This window comes from Erpetoichthys calabaricus, chromosome 11 (genome assembly GCF_900747795.2).
Source record: "Erpetoichthys calabaricus chromosome 11, fErpCal1.3, whole genome shotgun sequence".
NCBI classification, from domain to species: Eukaryota; Metazoa; Chordata; class Cladistia; order Polypteriformes; family Polypteridae; genus Erpetoichthys; species Erpetoichthys calabaricus.
In genome coordinates, this window is record NC_041404.2 from 122745607 (window position 1) to 122762232 (window position 16626).

Consider the following 16626-nt stretch of genomic DNA (forward strand, 5'->3'; position numbering starts at 1 on the left):
CAGAAATGCTGTCCGAGTCCTCGAAACTGAGCAATATTTTTTTCAGCATAGAGGAATGTGGGAGATGAGGAAAATCGAGCAGGTTCTGTTTAACAAAATTTCTAATTTGAAGAGAGTGAAAAAAATGTGTTGGTGGAAAGTTAAATTTGGAATGTAATTGTTCATAGGATGCAAATATGTTGTCTATATAAAGATCTCTAAGCAATTTAATCCCAAATGTTTTCCAGATATTAAAAACTGCATATATTTGCGAGGGTTGAAAAAGGTGGTTCTCATGCAGAGGTGCCACAGATAAAAGATTCTCCATCTTAAAATGCTTTCTACATTGGTTCCATATTCTGAGTGAGTGAAGCACAATTGGGTTATTAGTGTATTGGCGATAACTTGCTTTTATTGGGGCACAAAGCAGGAAATATAAAGAAGTACTGCAGGATTTTGTTTCTATTGCGGACCAGACCTGTGTATGTTCATCTATTTGTGTCCAGGTTTTTATAGCTTGTATATTTGCTGCCCAGTAATAAAACTGAAAGTTAGGTAGAGCCATGCCACCTTCTGCCTTAGGTCTTTGTGGGGTCGCTCTTTGGATATGTGGATGTTTTAAGTTCCAAATAAATGAGGTTATGGTTGAATCTAATTGCTTAAAAAATGATTTATTGATATATATTGGAATGTTTTGAAATAAAAAGAGAAGCTTAGGAAGGATATTCATCTTAACAACGTTAATTCTTCCAGGTAGAGTGAGAGGAAGGGTTGACCATCTATGCAAGTCTTGCTTAATTTTTTCCATACAGATGGCAAAATTTTGTTGATAAAGAGCTTTATGTTTACTTGTGATATTTACCCCTAGGTATTTAAACTGATCTGCAATAATAAAAAGGAAGGTGTCCAATCTAATATTGTATGCTTGAGAATTCACTGGAAATAGTACACTTTTATTCAAATTAATTCTGAGACCAGAGATCTTTTGAAATTCTGTAAGTGCTGTTAAGACTGCAGGCACAGTATTTTGTGGGTCTGATATATACAGTACCATATCATATAGAGAAATTTTCTGTTCAAGTCCTTCTCTGATAATCCCCTTTATCTGATAAGCATTTCGACAGTGAACTGCCAGTGGTTCAATGGCGATTGCAAATAGCAGTAGTGACAAGGGGCATCCTTGTCTGGTACCACGTTCTACTTTAAAGTAGTCTGAACAAATGTTGTTAATACAAACTGAAGCTTCTGGATTGGTATACAGTAGTTTGATCTATGCACAAATGTTCAGTCCAAACCATAATTTCTCTGATGTAGTGTAGTTCCATTCAATCATGTCAAATGCTTTTTCTGCATCCAATGATAATAAAATCTCTGTTTTAATACAAGCAGTTCACTTTACGTACAAGATTATATATGCCTTAATATACAGTGGTGTGAAAAACTATTTGCCCCCTTCCTGATTTCTTATTCTTTTGCATGTTTGTCACACAAAATGTTTCTGATCATCAAACACATTTAACCATTAGTCAAATATAACACAAGTAAACACAAAATGCAGTTTGTAAATGGTGGTTTTTATTATTTAGGGAGAAAAAAAATCCAAACCTACATGGCCCTGTGTGAAAAAGTAATTGCCCCCTGAACCTAATAACTGGTTGGGCCACCCTTAGCAGCAATAACTGCAATCAAGCGTTTGCGATAACTTGCAATGAGTCTTTTACAGCGCTCTGGAGGAATTTTGGCCCACTCATCTTTGCAAAATTGTTGTAATTCAGCTTTATTTGAGGGTTTTCTAGCATGAACCGCCTTTTTAAGGTCATGCCATAGCATCTCAATTGGATTCAGGTCAGGACTTTGACTAGGCCACTCCAAAGTCTTCATTTTGTTTTTCTTCAGCCATTCAGAGGTGGATTTGCTGGTGTGTTTTGGGTCATTGTCCTGTTGCAGCACCCAAGATCGCTTCAGCTTGAGTTGACGAACAGATGGCCGGACATTCTCCTTCAGGATTTTTTGGTAGACAGTAGAATTCATGGTTCCATCTATCACAGCAAGCCTTCCAGGTCCTGAAGCAGCAAAACAACCCCAGACCATCACACTACCACCACCATATTTTACTGTTGGTATGATGTTTTTTTTCTGAAATGCTGTGTTCCTTTTACGCCAGATGTAACGGGACATTTGCCTTCCAAAAAGTTCAACTTTTGACTCATCAGTCCACAAGGTATTTTCCCAAAAGTCTTGGCAATCATTGAGATGTTTCTTAGCAAAATTGAGACGAGCCCTAATGTTCTTTTTGCTTAACAGTGGTTTGCGTCTTGGAAATCTGCCATGCAGGCCGTTTTTGCCCAGTCTCTTTCTTATGGTGGAGTCGTGAACACTGACCTTAATTGAGGCAAGTGAGGCCTGCAGTTCTTTAGACGTTGTCCTGGGGTCTTTTGTGACCTCTCGGATGAGTCGTCTCTGCGCTCTTGGGGTAATTTTGGTCGGCCGGCCACTCTTGGGAAGGTTCACCACTGTTCCATGTTTTTGCCATTTGTGGATAATGGCTCTCACTGTGGTTCGCTGGAGTCCCAAAGCTTTAGAAATGGCTTTATAACCTTTACCAGACTGATAGATCTCAATTACTTCTGTTCTCATTTGTTCCTGAATTTCTTTGGATCTTGGCATGATGTCTAGCTTTTGAGGTGCTTTTGGTCTACTTCTCTGTGTCAGGCAGCTCCTATTTAAGTGATTTCTTGATTGAAACAGGTGTGGCAGTAATCAGGCCTGGGGGTGGCTACGGAAATTGAACTCAGGTGTGATACACCACAGTTAGGTTATTTTTTAACAAGGGGGCAATTACTTTTTCACACAGGGCCATGTAGGTTTGGATTTTTTTTCTCCCTAAATAATAAAAACCATCATTTAAAAACTGCATTTTGTGTTTACTTGTGTTATATTTGACTAATGGTTAAATGTGTTTGATGATCAGAAACATTTTGTGTGACAAACATGCAAAAGAATAAGAAATCAGGAAGGGGGCAAATAGTTTTTCACACCACTGTATAATAAGGGCTTAGGCACTGGAGATTGTAGAATTCTTCATCATTGTAATTGGAGGCTTAAAGGCAGGTGGTTGGCAGGAAATGAACTCTAAAGGGTAACTGGGCCTAATGGAGGGACAATCAGGTGACTAAAAGAAAAAGAGTTAATGGGTGTATTTTCTGTAAATAGTTAAAAAAGCTAATTGTCAATAGAGAAAGATAAAACTAATGTACTTATTCATATCAAATTAAATTTTATTTGACACATACTACACGCAGTATAAAATATAGTGAAATGCTTAACTGCTAAACTCCATTAAAAAAAAGAATATAAAAGGACAATAACCAATAATACATAGCTTTATAGATTGCATTAAAAATCAACATGTTAAATGACAGCAATAGAATGCATTATATTAAAATTAAACATATGTAGTAAGAAAATAATAAAGAAATAACTTAATAACCTAATACAAGAGCCTTAACAATTAGACATCATGTAGTTCTAGGCACTGTCCTTGTTAAGGATGCAGATGGACTGCGCAAAGAAGCTCCTCCTCTGACTCACTGACCTGGTTTTCATGCAGCTATGACATTTTCTGTGATTGAAGCACAGACAAAAGGCTGTTGCTGTGATGGCAGAAATGGTTTGTAAATAATAGTTAATTGACAATATATTAATGGAAGACAATGTAACGCCAGCAGATGTTCTTATTTGGTTGGTTAAAATTAAACAATAAGATTGTTCTAAGGGTATAAAGCCACATAGCTCAGTCACTCATTGAAGTCTTTTCTATGGATGGGTGGAAGAAAGAAAGAAAGAAAGAAAGAAAGAAAGAAAGAAAGAAAGAAAGAAAGAAAGAAAGAAAGAAAGAAAGAAAGAAAGAAAGAAAGAAAAAGAAAAAATCCATCCTACTCTCTGTGCCTAGAACCATACCTCTGACTTCTCTTAAAATAGACATGTAATATTACCAATGACCCCACTGAAACATCATAAGACAATTGTACTGTCCTATAGGCTTCCTCAGTTGTTTTGTTTATAGAAGTAAATGCAACATTTAAAAGCAAATTAAATATATCCTTTATTTTGTACTATAATTTCCTTGTCTCATCTCTGCTGTGTTAAAAGAACACAGACCAGGAAACTTGTGCCCCCTTCAGGATATAAGCATTCACCCCGTATCAAGTTTTTATTAAAACAAAGTTTCCAAATTAGAGGTTTATAAAAATAACATTTATTATATTTACATATGATCACATTACTTCTTGAATAATATACAGCATGTGAAAGGAAGAGACACTGACCCACACTTTGAGACTTCAGCATTTAATTGACTTCAAGGCATTTTCATTTACCACAGCAACACAAAACTTTAAATGCCTAGCTGCCCGAACACATCAATGTGTAGCAGTGCCAGAATTCTTTCCTAAACAAGAGTAGCAGCTTGTCTGATTTCAACTTTAGTTAAAAAAACAATCTTCAGCACCCATTGTCCCGCCACTTCTTTCTCGTGTTTAAGTTCATTTTCTCCTCCTTATTGTCCTCTTCCTCCCAGCCAGCAAGCTACTGATAACATCCTCCACTCACCCACTTCAGGTAAGAACATTATTTTTCATTTAAGAATAAAATGTTTTCATTTATTCTGGGGTCCAGGATTACTTTGAAAGTATTCTCACGAAAAGGCTACAGCTCCTAGTGACCAGTAGCACCCTTCATCTCCAGAATTTACAGTGTAAGGTCAGGTAATGTATGTAGGACCACTCCTGGGCTGTGTACTGTTGCTAATAAAAAGCCATGTTATCATTTTTATAATTGTTTTTATGAAAGTTAAATATTTGTTTCGTCACAGGGTGCAGTTACCTTCCAGACCTTTCTCAGTGCATGGTAATATGCATACACACTTACTCCAGTGTGAGTAGTCTTAAATTCAAGACCTGCCCCCTCCATTACTCTCATTAATAACAGACTTTTTGACAATGCTATTCTGGAACAGTATTTGGTAAACCTCACTCCGGCCAGATACCAGAGATCACCCTTACTTGCTCTTAGACATGCTAATATGGAGAAGGATAGCAACTGATGAGTTCTCTTTCCGAGAAATATCACTCTTTCTTCTATTCATGAAAGCCACAGTACTCTTGCATCTACGTACAGTTTTTAAGTTCTGATTAAAAGCCAGGTTGGAAATACACTGAATATTTATATCTAATGTTGGTAGAGTGGTGGGAGAAATGCACCTGAGGAATGTTGCAATAAAAGTGTTTAGTGTCATAAAGCCTTGTATGGGATGATAATGGCCTGCATCTGTATTTCTGAAGTATGCAGGCTGAAGCTGTTATCACAGAGGCTGCATGTGCCCTCCTGGTCATATGTGGTCAAGATGATTTAAGAAGAATATGATAAGGCAGGAAGAGTGACAGGCTGGACACTCCAGCTAACGTCAGTATTATTCAAAGTAAAAACAATACATCAAGCAAAATGTTTAGTCAATCCAAAATTTACCTAAATGCCACATGCAGGAATAATAGACAGAAAGGGCAGAAATGAGTGAACCCTTTGAATGAATTTTTGTACATCTAATATAGCAGCAACATCCCCTATGCCTTATCATAGCCAGGCACTAACCGTCAAGCGTTCTCCCATAACTGCCAAGTCATTGAACATGAAAAATCTATCTTCTAGGTAAACATTGACTTTACTCTAGGAGCATATTAGGTGAGTTTGCATGTCCTTCAACTCTTTCTTTAGACAGTTTGCTGATAGTACAAATTCAAATTTTACCAGAATTGTATGAACATAAAAATCCCATCTGCTGAAGGTGTTGTTTTTTACAAGATACTATCTGTGACATAGGCTTGTCTTGGTAAGTGATCACCCTTGAATGTGTGATGTAAATTATAGTGTCAGAAATGGACACTCTTTAGAAAGATGGGATTTGCATTGCTGGGGCATTTTATAGTTGGAGCAGCACTAGATACTGTACATTTATATTCTTGGAAAGGTGTTTGTGCTGAGTTATTGTAAACTAATTCACTTAGAGCAGTGAAGACATGGAGCACAGATAAGGCAAAGGTGAAGAATAAAAACAAGGTACTAGACAGGAATATTAATAAATATAAGCAAATAGAAATTTAACAAAAAATTCTACTTGCTTAAATTTAAAAAATACAATATAATCAAAAATGAATCAGCAGAAACAAGGTTAGAAAAAAAACATAACAGACTAAAAGATATAGGTTTATATGCTGAATTATGGGAAGCATTTACAGGCTGTATATATGTTTTATGGCACAGTATGTGTATGTATGTGTAAGTAATAGGCAGAAACAAAAATATACACAGGTAACCAAATCAAATAGACAATAAGCCACATCTGAATAGGAATATTTAAGTAAAAATAGAAACCTACAAGGACAGAAACAGGATAGTAACACAGTCATAATGTTATAGACACTGGCATTGCAGGTGTGATATTGTAAACATTGCATACAGTATATGATGCTATAGGAATTATAGCCATGATGCTTAACATAATAGACATTATAGACACCTGAGATTACAGACAATATAGGTATTATAGAAATGATATTTTAACATTTTAGGCACTATACATATTATATTGAATATTACCTCTTGAGGTTTTTTGTCCTTTCTATACATTTTTATATTTTCTCTGACTCGATGTAACATTTTCAGTCACCATCAGTAATAAGCCTTTGCAATGTTCTGTTTCTGGACTTTTTCCCCATATCTTTAACTGTCATCTTTCTGACTTTGCAGTACAATGCATCAGTTCTTCAAGCCCTATGTACTTCTTCAATTTCTTCTTATTTTATATGTCTTTCCCCCACCTATCTCTTGCTTCATCTGTCTCTCCCCTCAGTTTGCTGTTCAGTCTCCTATACTTTTCTTTCTTCTTCCATTTTCTACAGTTATATTTTTTATAACATTGACCTTGTGACGCAAAGTTTCTTTACCGTTCTTTTCCCTTTCCTTTCTAATATATTCCTGTGCACTTTCCAGGACTGTGTTTCAGATTTAATCTTTTTTTGCTCACATTCTGTATATTTATCATTTCTTAATAGCTTCTTCGGTAAACTTCTTTGTCTTTCATCTTTTCTGTATTCCGCTTTAATGATTGGTTTCATTTTTTGTATCCACTACAGCTTCAGGTTTACTTTCAGTAAAATTAGGATATGATTTGTGTTGATATCTGCATTTTTCACACAGTTTTGATACCATGATGTAATTGATTTGAAATTTTCTGAAATCACTTGGAGCCTTCCATTTATACAATCTCCTCTTTTCTTGTTGAACGCATCTGTTCATCAAGACAGCACTGATTTCTCTTACAAATTTCTATCTATATCTCATCTCTGTCATTTCTTTCCCCATGCCAAATTTTAATGCTTCACTGGAACAGTTTAGTTTTATAACCATTGTGTTGAATTTGCCCATTACAATCACATACAGTATTATTTTCCTTTTTTCATTACTTTCTCAGTGTATTTTTGGCATATAGACTAGTATTACTACAACGTCTGTAGAGTGCACCTGCAGTTGAACCATCAGAGCTGTGACTGACATTTTCCACCTTGGTGACACATGACTGCGACTGTTGTGCAGTATCAAAGGTGCTTCTCTCTGGGAAACAGCATGTGTGATAAGCTTAAAATTAGGAGTGCAACATTTTTGGATTCATTTTTTAAAGAGAGCTTAACTATCGGTTTAAGTAAATGAGAGGTATTTAATCAAGCACTAACAAAGTCTGTTGATTAACTTCAAAGTTGTATGGTTGTTTGCTCTTTGTTATAGACAATACATTAGGTATTTCAGTCCACATACTCCAATTACTGCACTTAATGGAAAAACTAAAATCTGAATGGTCAGCTGACATTGATAAAGCACTTGTTAAACTAAAAGAACATGAACAGTATCTTCTGAAACACAAGCCTCAGCTTTTTGTATTACAAAAGCCTGCCAGACAAATACATAGGCCACCACTTGGGAGAGTGGCACTGAGAGGATAGTGAGTGGACAATACTGAGTTGACTTTCCACTTAACATGTATTAGTTTTACGTGTGTTTTGTTGCATCCATTCCAGAACTGGTCAGTTATTCTGTAGCAATCATCTTCTGAAGCAGTAGGCATATAAATTACCCGCAACATGTGCTTGACTTCAGTCGAAAAACTAAGCAGAATTTATTTACTGTATTTATTTTTTTTTAATTTTATTTTACCTTTTTTTTCCTTCTACAAACCTAGAACCTTGCATTTTCTTTGGCTTTTTGGATTTGATTACAAAAAGATTTGTATATTTGTCACTACAACTATCTTAAGGAAAACCTTTTGTAATTTTGTATTTTGAACTGAACCTGATTCTCATCATGGATGGTCTTTTCATAATCTGCCACTTGAGACACATCATCTATCACAGTCCCCAAGCTTGAGTACAGATCCATACAATGATATTAACACTAAGCATCCTCATAAAGAATGTAAAGTGTCTTACAAATTAGATACACTTGGGGCACAATGTATAGCCACAACAGTCAGATTATATCAAGACTATCTGACACTTAGCCATTACTTGGAACCGCCTTTTCATAGCGACTAACATAAGGCATGTACAGTATGCTGGATGTCTAGTTGAACAAATGAATCAGATGGCCTACAAAGGCAAAAAAGGAAAAAACAAATAACTGTAAGCATCTGTCATAAACAGGCAAAGCCCTCAGGGTGTAGGGTTGTAGCAGTGGCAATGGATTGTAAACCACAGATCCTTGGTTCACCTCTCACTTCTGTCACTGTGTGACCTTAAGCACATCACTTATCCTGCCTGTGCTGCTAAAGTAATAAACCAAATTCAAGCATTTTAGTTATGGACAAGAACTAGGTTTTAAATAAAAGACTGGTTTGAACTAAACATTTTCAGCTGTTACCCCCACTGAAGGGTGGGTCTGAAATGCGTTTATAGTAACACAGAGACAGATAAGGCATACAGCACACTAATAGTGTGTTATGCATTCAGCTCTAAATATGACATATTTGAGATTGAAAACTTTCCTTTTCACAAGCTTTCGTATTTTACATGGAAATTTCTAAACAGTTCTGATGCCAGTCTTTCATGCTCACTCTTGCAGAACCATATCAGAATGTCACATACATGTATTGCATATATATGGAAAAGAAAGTACAGAGAGAAAACCCATAAAGGCAGAAGATAGAAATTCCATACACAGTCACTGGGTTGGGATTTGAATCCAAAATTCTTAAACCATGAGAGAGAAGCACTGACCACTGCACCAAACATTAATGTAGCATTTGGCATCAAAATAATAGTCCAAAAATCCCCTTTTTATTTCACATGGAAAAAAGGAAGCAGATTACCATAACAAATCACCATCACCATAATATCACTCTAAATATCTTTTTTAATGATTGAATACATCACATAGTACTTATATGCATGCATCAATTTTAGTATTCTAGAAAAATTCAAATCCTTGATTTCATTCATACATTTAGTACTTACTTCTTTAAATTCACTTGGCACTTATTAGAAGCCAACTAGGCCACCGCATCCCAGGGCACACTCTCCCATAAATCCATATTCACTTCCATCTAGTCAATCAATAACTTTACATTTCAAAAGTGTCAATGTAAATGTGACCTGCAATCTGCTGAACCTCGTTTTTGCATCTGTTTATTTCTTGCGTACACTGAAAAGAATAGACTCCAGCACTCCAAATCTCAATGAAAAGTAGAAGAGAGAAATGGAAATGGCACATTTTATTGCAGAATTAAAATGTAACTTAGGCCAGGCCAGAAATGTATTGACATGATTAAGAAATGTATAATTGTAAGAAAATATTTGGCAGGATATTAAGGAAGCACTACGATGAGGTTCAGTCACCTGCTGTGTTCGTCCCCCAGTTTGGATTGAACCCATCTCTTCAGCTTATATACTGTATAGGTATTTTCTGAATTAAGACTGTTCACTGAACACATGCACCTTTGAATAGCATGCTGGTTACTATGAGTCACTTTCCGGCTATTGTGAATACTCACACACACACCTGCAACATCTGGTCTCCACCATCTCTCATTGCATGGCATTGCTTCGACTTGATCAATATCCACAGTCCAAAACTACTAGTTATGAATGTACTTATTGATTAGTGCTTTCTTAATATAAAACAAAAATAATAACATAGGTCTCCAATATTAAACTAATAAAAAGTTATTTAATTAGCATTCATGAACACAATAAAAAATTAGAATGTGTAGCAGATAGAGGTGTGGTCCACCTCTTGAACCCTCAGGTACCACTCTGAACACCAGTTGAAAGTATAATCACTATTTATTTTTCTACTATACCGTGCACAAAGCACCCTCCACTCCACACTCATAAATCACAATTCTCTTACAAACAATACTCTTTCCTCCTCGCCCAGACACTTCGCCCTCCTACCTCCCAGCTCAGCTCAGTGTGTGGGCTTTCCCAGAGTCCTTTTATACACCCTGACCCGGAGGTGTTCCTGCCCGATCAGTCCACAGTTTCTTATCCCTTCCGGGTCAGGGTAAACAGTCCTTTTCTTCAACCCGGGAGCACGTCATTCCTTCCTGTCACGTGACCGTGACGTACTCTCGGGTTATAGGGCACATAAGAGTCCACGAGCCCCCTTACAGCGACTCCCGGTGGCCCCCAGGGTATCCAGCAGGGCTGTGTATACAAACTACAAAGTCCATGAGGCCCTGCTGGAACTCAGGGCACGATTATGCTGTCCGGAGGGCTCCTCCAGGCGGCCTGGGGGTGGCGACCGGAGTCTGTAGCCGGTCGTCCATCACAAATGTTTCCATCACGTCACATTTAAGTAAAAAAATGAAAAGAAACTTAATTAAAATTGAATAAATTAAATAAATTTAAGAAAATATTTAGTCAATCTAATGTTTTTAAACCGATCTCTCTCTCTCCATATATAAAGCAATAAGACACGTGTCTGTTTATTGTCCATGCCCTAGCCCAGGTGTAGTGTCACCCATTGTCAATAAAAGAGCGAGAATGTCTAATGCACAAAGCAAGTGGCTGGAGTAAGATGGTGAACCATGAGGCATACATCTGTGTGTCATACTGCCCACAACAGGGCTGGAATGACCGATGAAGAAAGGCAATGAGAAGCAAAAAGAAACAGGGATGTAAGGGCTGGCATACAGTATGCAGTGAACAAAGATTCATAAATGCATGATGCGATCAAAACAGACAGACCTAACATTTTACCATTAAGTCCATTTTAATAAATGGGTGTTTTGCTATGTTATTATGTAAAGAAAACAATACATATTTGTTGACTTATATATACTGTAACTTGTCTAGTTTTTGTCACATCTTAGTTTTTTTTTATCCTAAACTTTGTTTGGTGTCCTGTCGTTTGTGCATTTTGTCTGGTGCATACCTAAGAACAGTCCAGCAGTAGTCTGCCATCCCAATGTCCCTGGGACCTTCCTTCCATGTCCTTGATATTCTGATGGACTTTTTCAACCCGCTCTTCACTTGCTACTCCAAGATTTTCAAGGAAAAATTACAAATGTGACTCAAAAAAGTGAGCGTTGAGACTCACGTTGCCCCCTAATTTATTAAACTTACCTTATACATTTCTCACAATTCTTTATAATTTAGATCTTTATTGTTAACTAAAAACGTATAAATTACTTTGAAGGACATCCAGGCTCCTTCCATGGTTGTACATCGCACCATCAAATTCTGCATCAGTTATTGGTTTTCCATTATCAGGTGCAGCAAAAGAGCACTCTTTCAGTTTACCTTTAGACAAACATTTAGCACAAACACATAAAACAGGCTCCATCTTTTGATTGGGCTTTGACAAACTACTTTATTAAACCAAGCTTAATATGAAGAGGCAATAGCTATACAGATCCACCAAGTTCTAACTTTTTTTGACTGGTCATTCCTTTTGAATCCAATGTAATGTCTTCGCTCTGTTGTCCCACTCATACAGCAATCTTCTGTACCCTGACTGCTGAGCCAGTGAGAGACACAGAGCTTTCAGGTCCCACATAAAAGTCAGCAGTGCTCATTGTAGTTATTTTTAATAAGATTTTCAAAGTTCTTTAAATATAGATTTTGATATTAGAAATATTACATTATAACAAAATGTCTTTAAAATAATATACAGTACTTATTTAATTATAATGCAAAAATAATTTTAAAAAGCTATAACTGATAGCTAAAAATGTGTTTTGAGAAAAAAATGTTACATTTTGGAGAAAAATATTTTTACTTTTGAACTCGGCACCCAGAAATATATAAAAATCACATGAAACGATCAAAACACTTTCAGTGTACAGTATACCTGGGTAATGGAATTGATCACAGGAAACGGAGAAAACAAGCGACACGCCGTTTAAAACAATCGTTTTTGTTTCTAAAAGGAACGAAGAACACAGGAACTGCACCTACTTCGGATCTTTTTAAGTAATGGACGCTTTAGGAACAGTAAAGATGGCGATTTCCGCGTCATTGTACTCCTCTTCCTCCCAGATAGGGTTCTGGTTTTCTGCATGACAACTGAACTATTGGCCAAATGGATACGTCAGAAAATTACAACTGCCAAGGTCAAAAATGTGCAAGACTCCAGGTAAACTGCCTTTATTATTAGTGCTGTTTTCGTTAATTAATGTTTGGCGTCACATTTGACTCGCACCTCATTAGGGTGGTACACTGGTGGAATTTGTAATTTGGTGATGTTAAGGAGATGATTTCCCCTGTAAAATTACAGCGAGTGCATGAAACGTTTATTTAAATTTACAACGAGATCTAATCAATCAGTTAATTAAGACGACCTCATAACTGCACCTTAATTTCTATCGCGACGACTTTTAACTTGCTAATTTGAAAGTACGTATAGGTGTGAATTGATTTAATTGCGATCATAACTATTTTTGGAATAGCACATAACTTTAAAAACTATGTAAAGCGAATATTCATCGTATTAATACGTACAGCGTTTTATTAGGTGGCGCAGTGGTTGGCTCCCAAATTTTGCTTTCAGAGTCAAACCCGCAACTCCCAGACTGGAATTTGCACGTTCTCCCCGTGTTTGATTTCCTTTCGCATCACAAAGATGACTGTGTTGGGATAATTAAACTGATTTGCGCGGGTGTTCCATGCAAAACTCTGGCACCCGATCCACGGTTAATTCCTGCTTCGTGTCCGAGTCCGCAAGAGACCCCCCCGAGTCGGATAAGACATAATAAGAAAATAAATGGGCTATTCTAATATTGACATTACCAGTCTACCTCTTTAACTGTTTGACTTTATTTTTATGCGATTATGTAATAAAACAAAAGAAAAAAAACAAGTTGTTTGATGTTTAGCCTCACTCAGACTGGTCCCTGTTTTACTGAATTTCAGCCACTTTGTTCACATGAATCGTTACTATAGGAACGTATTTCATACTGCATGAAGGTCACAAGGTACTCATAGCGTTAAAAGGCTCGCTTTATTGTAGAGCGCCATCTTGTGGCATGGAAGTCCGAAGAAGTACCGTACATTTTTACTATAAAATAATACAGTATTCAACTGTTTTCCTTTTTTGTGGTCATAAGAGTTACTGAAGCGCTTTGAAATCATTAAAAAATTTTGTCTGATGCGTCCTGCCTCACTGGTACGAGAAATGTAATGTTCGACACATCTTGATGTGAAGCAAGACGCGAAACTTTTTGAGATTCCTCCCTATTTTTGCCCCTTATCATTCGAAAAACATGTATTTTTAGGCGATTTTTCGATCATATTGTATGTAGGAAACTACACCCTTATGATAAAGAGTAAACCAATAGGAGCCTGGTGATCAGAAAGACATGAAATTGTACATGCCACACAACCCGAGGGGTTCACCTTCAATGGGATACAAGGGCCAGTTACTCCTTTTTGCAAAACTTTGGGGAAAAATGGCGATTGGTAATATAGGCATGTGTATTGTCCTTTTATGCTATGCTGATCATGAATATGATGGTATGTTTGATATCTGATTGTTTACCACTGGTCAAGGCCCTCTAAGAGCCTTTTCTCTGAATATTAAAAATGAATAATTTAAAACAAGCATGTGGGGGTATCATTTTAGACTACTGTACAGTATTTCAAGGTCAATGATTACAAATGTGATGTTATTTTGAGGGATCTAGCCTTCTATGGACCTCTATCAGATGGTGAAAAACGACAAATTTCTATTGTAATCAAGAATAGAGAGACTTTAAACGAAGCAAGAAGTAAATCATTGCATTACTTATGAACACCCTGAATTAGGGTACCCTATACTAATTCAGAATGTTTTATACTATACATTCTTACATGGGGCGGCACGGTGACGCAGTGGTAGCACTGCTGCCTCGCAGTTAGGAGACCCGGGTTTGCTTCCCGGGTCCACCCTGCGTGGAGTTTGCATGTTCTCCCCGTGTCTGCATGGGTTTCCTCCGGGCGCTCCGGTTTCCTCCCACAGTCCAAAGACATGCAGGTTAGGTGGATTGGTGATTCTAAATTGGCCCTAGTGTGTGCTTGGTGTGTTTGTGTGTGTCCTGCGGTGGGTTGGCACCCTGCCCGGGATTGGTTCCCTGCCTTGTGCCCTGTGTTGGCTGGGATTGGCTCCAGCAGACCCCCGTGACCCTGTGTTTGGATTCAGCGGGTTGGAAAATGGATGGATGGATGGACATTCTAACATCATTAGTGATCCCAGTTTTGTAGCTGCCTGACTTGTTTTTGTTCTAGAGCAAAGTGATCCTCCTGGTTATGGTCTTAGAAAATGTTTCCAATATCAAAAAGAAGAATTATAAATTTACCTAGTGTTTCTTTAATCTGATCAAGGCAGAGCTATTTGACAAATAACAGTATCACACATCATTAGGGATTAAGGAGGTCTGACGATTGATGGATGAACATATTTTTAGTAGTTGTGCTTGTGACACTGAAAAGTTGAAAAGACAGACTTCTGGAGGAGTGTTCATAGTAATTGCTGTTTCTATGCTCTTTGCACTTTGAAAGATGCTATTTATCTATCTGTCATATGATAAAATTCTATTGTCTGTGTAAATGTGTCCAGCAACCTGATTGGTCAGTTTGGCTTTGGTGACTAATTGGTAGAGATGATGACACAATATGTTAGAGATGCGAGGTTCAGTTTCTGATTGTGACAGGTTTTTTTAGTTTTACATAAAGGAGTTAAAACAAAGTGAATACTGTACCAAACGATGTTGGGTCACTAAATGTGAACAAGGTGCAACCTGAGTAGCCTTCAAAGACACAAAGTTTTCACTGATTTCAAAATGATTTTTAACAGTCTACCATTCATTGACGGTAGTCAAAAACAAGATGGGGTAAACAAGGCACCTCAGTATGACAGTCTGAGAAGCAGGCTTTATGAGAATGTGCATGAGACAGGAAGAGCTAAGCAAAAGAGGCAGAGACACACAAGGATATTGAGAATACTAAGAGTCACCTTAAAAAATTGGAAGTATCTGCAAGAATTTTAATGATGTTTTCACAGCGAGTGAAAGGGGCCCTACCACCATTGCTGGTAGTTAGAAAGCGGAGAGGAACCAATGTACCTTAAAACATCGAGCGAGAAAGGGAGCACGCCAGGCAAGAGAGGTTTAGACACATGAGGATACCAAGAAAAATTGTAGGAGGAACGCTGAAGGTACACATAATGCTTCCACCCTCTGCTGTTCTATATCTACGTGGTTCCCCTTGGCTATTTTATTCGTAGTTTTGGACTGGGTTAATATTCTTATGTGGATGTAATTCAGTGTTACAAATGAAAATCCATCACTTTTCTCAGCTTACAACTTGCCTCAGTAAAATTTAAAACCAAAAAAAAAAAAAACTCCAAGCTAATTGGCACTAAAGCTCACCTTAAGAAAGTGAGCTTCTCTTCAATCACTCTAGGTGATGATGTCGTCAGAGTTTCTTCTACAGCAAGGAATCTGGGTGTTGTTTTTGATTCTTTATTTTCTTATTCTTCCCACATAAATTACATTTAGAAACTTTCTTACTTCCAACTTCCAGTATATGCCACTTTTGCTAATTCCTCTCCTTTGTTAATGCTGAGAAATTGTATATTCTTTTATTACATCCTACATTGACTTCTATATTGCCATGCTGGCAGGTGTCCCTCCTAATTCGTTGTCACCGCTCCAGTTTATGCCATGGGAGTCAGGACACAGACCTTCAACGGCAAGCACTTCTTAACACCCATTTTGCTCCACCTTCACTGGCTCCCTGTGTCTTATATGATTGAATATAAACATCTATTACTAACCTGCAAAGCTTTAAATGGCCTTGCAGCAGACTACATTTGTGACCTTCACCTTCACAATGCTCTTGGTTGCCTGCTAAGGTCCATTGATTCTGGCAGTCTCATTGTACCCCAGAATAACCTGTTCTCTGTGGGTGACAGAACCTTCAGCTTCATTGCACCCAGACTTTGGAACGATTTCCTTAAATTAATAAGATCAGCTGACTCAATTAATTCTTTCTTGACTCAATTTATTATTTCCAAAAAAATTTAAAACCTGTTTATTTCAGTAATCCATTTAATTTACCCTGA

The 16626-nt window shown here is 37.3% G+C and overlaps 1 protein-coding gene across 2 annotated transcripts in view; it reads left to right on the forward strand.

Moving 5' to 3' along the window:
• The first annotated feature begins 5746 nt into the window (after positions 1-5746).
• pigq (phosphatidylinositol glycan anchor biosynthesis, class Q) overlaps positions 5747-16626 on the forward strand; it is a 30850-nt gene continuing 19970 nt past the window's right edge. Inside the window, exon 1 of one of the 2 annotated variants that reach the window (XM_028813777.2) lies at positions 5747-5866. The gene's annotated coding sequence lies outside the window, so the exon portion shown is untranslated. Of the gene's footprint in view, positions 5867-12492; positions 12664-16626 lie in introns of those variants that run through there. The other variant, XM_028813775.2, reaches the window with a different exon arrangement.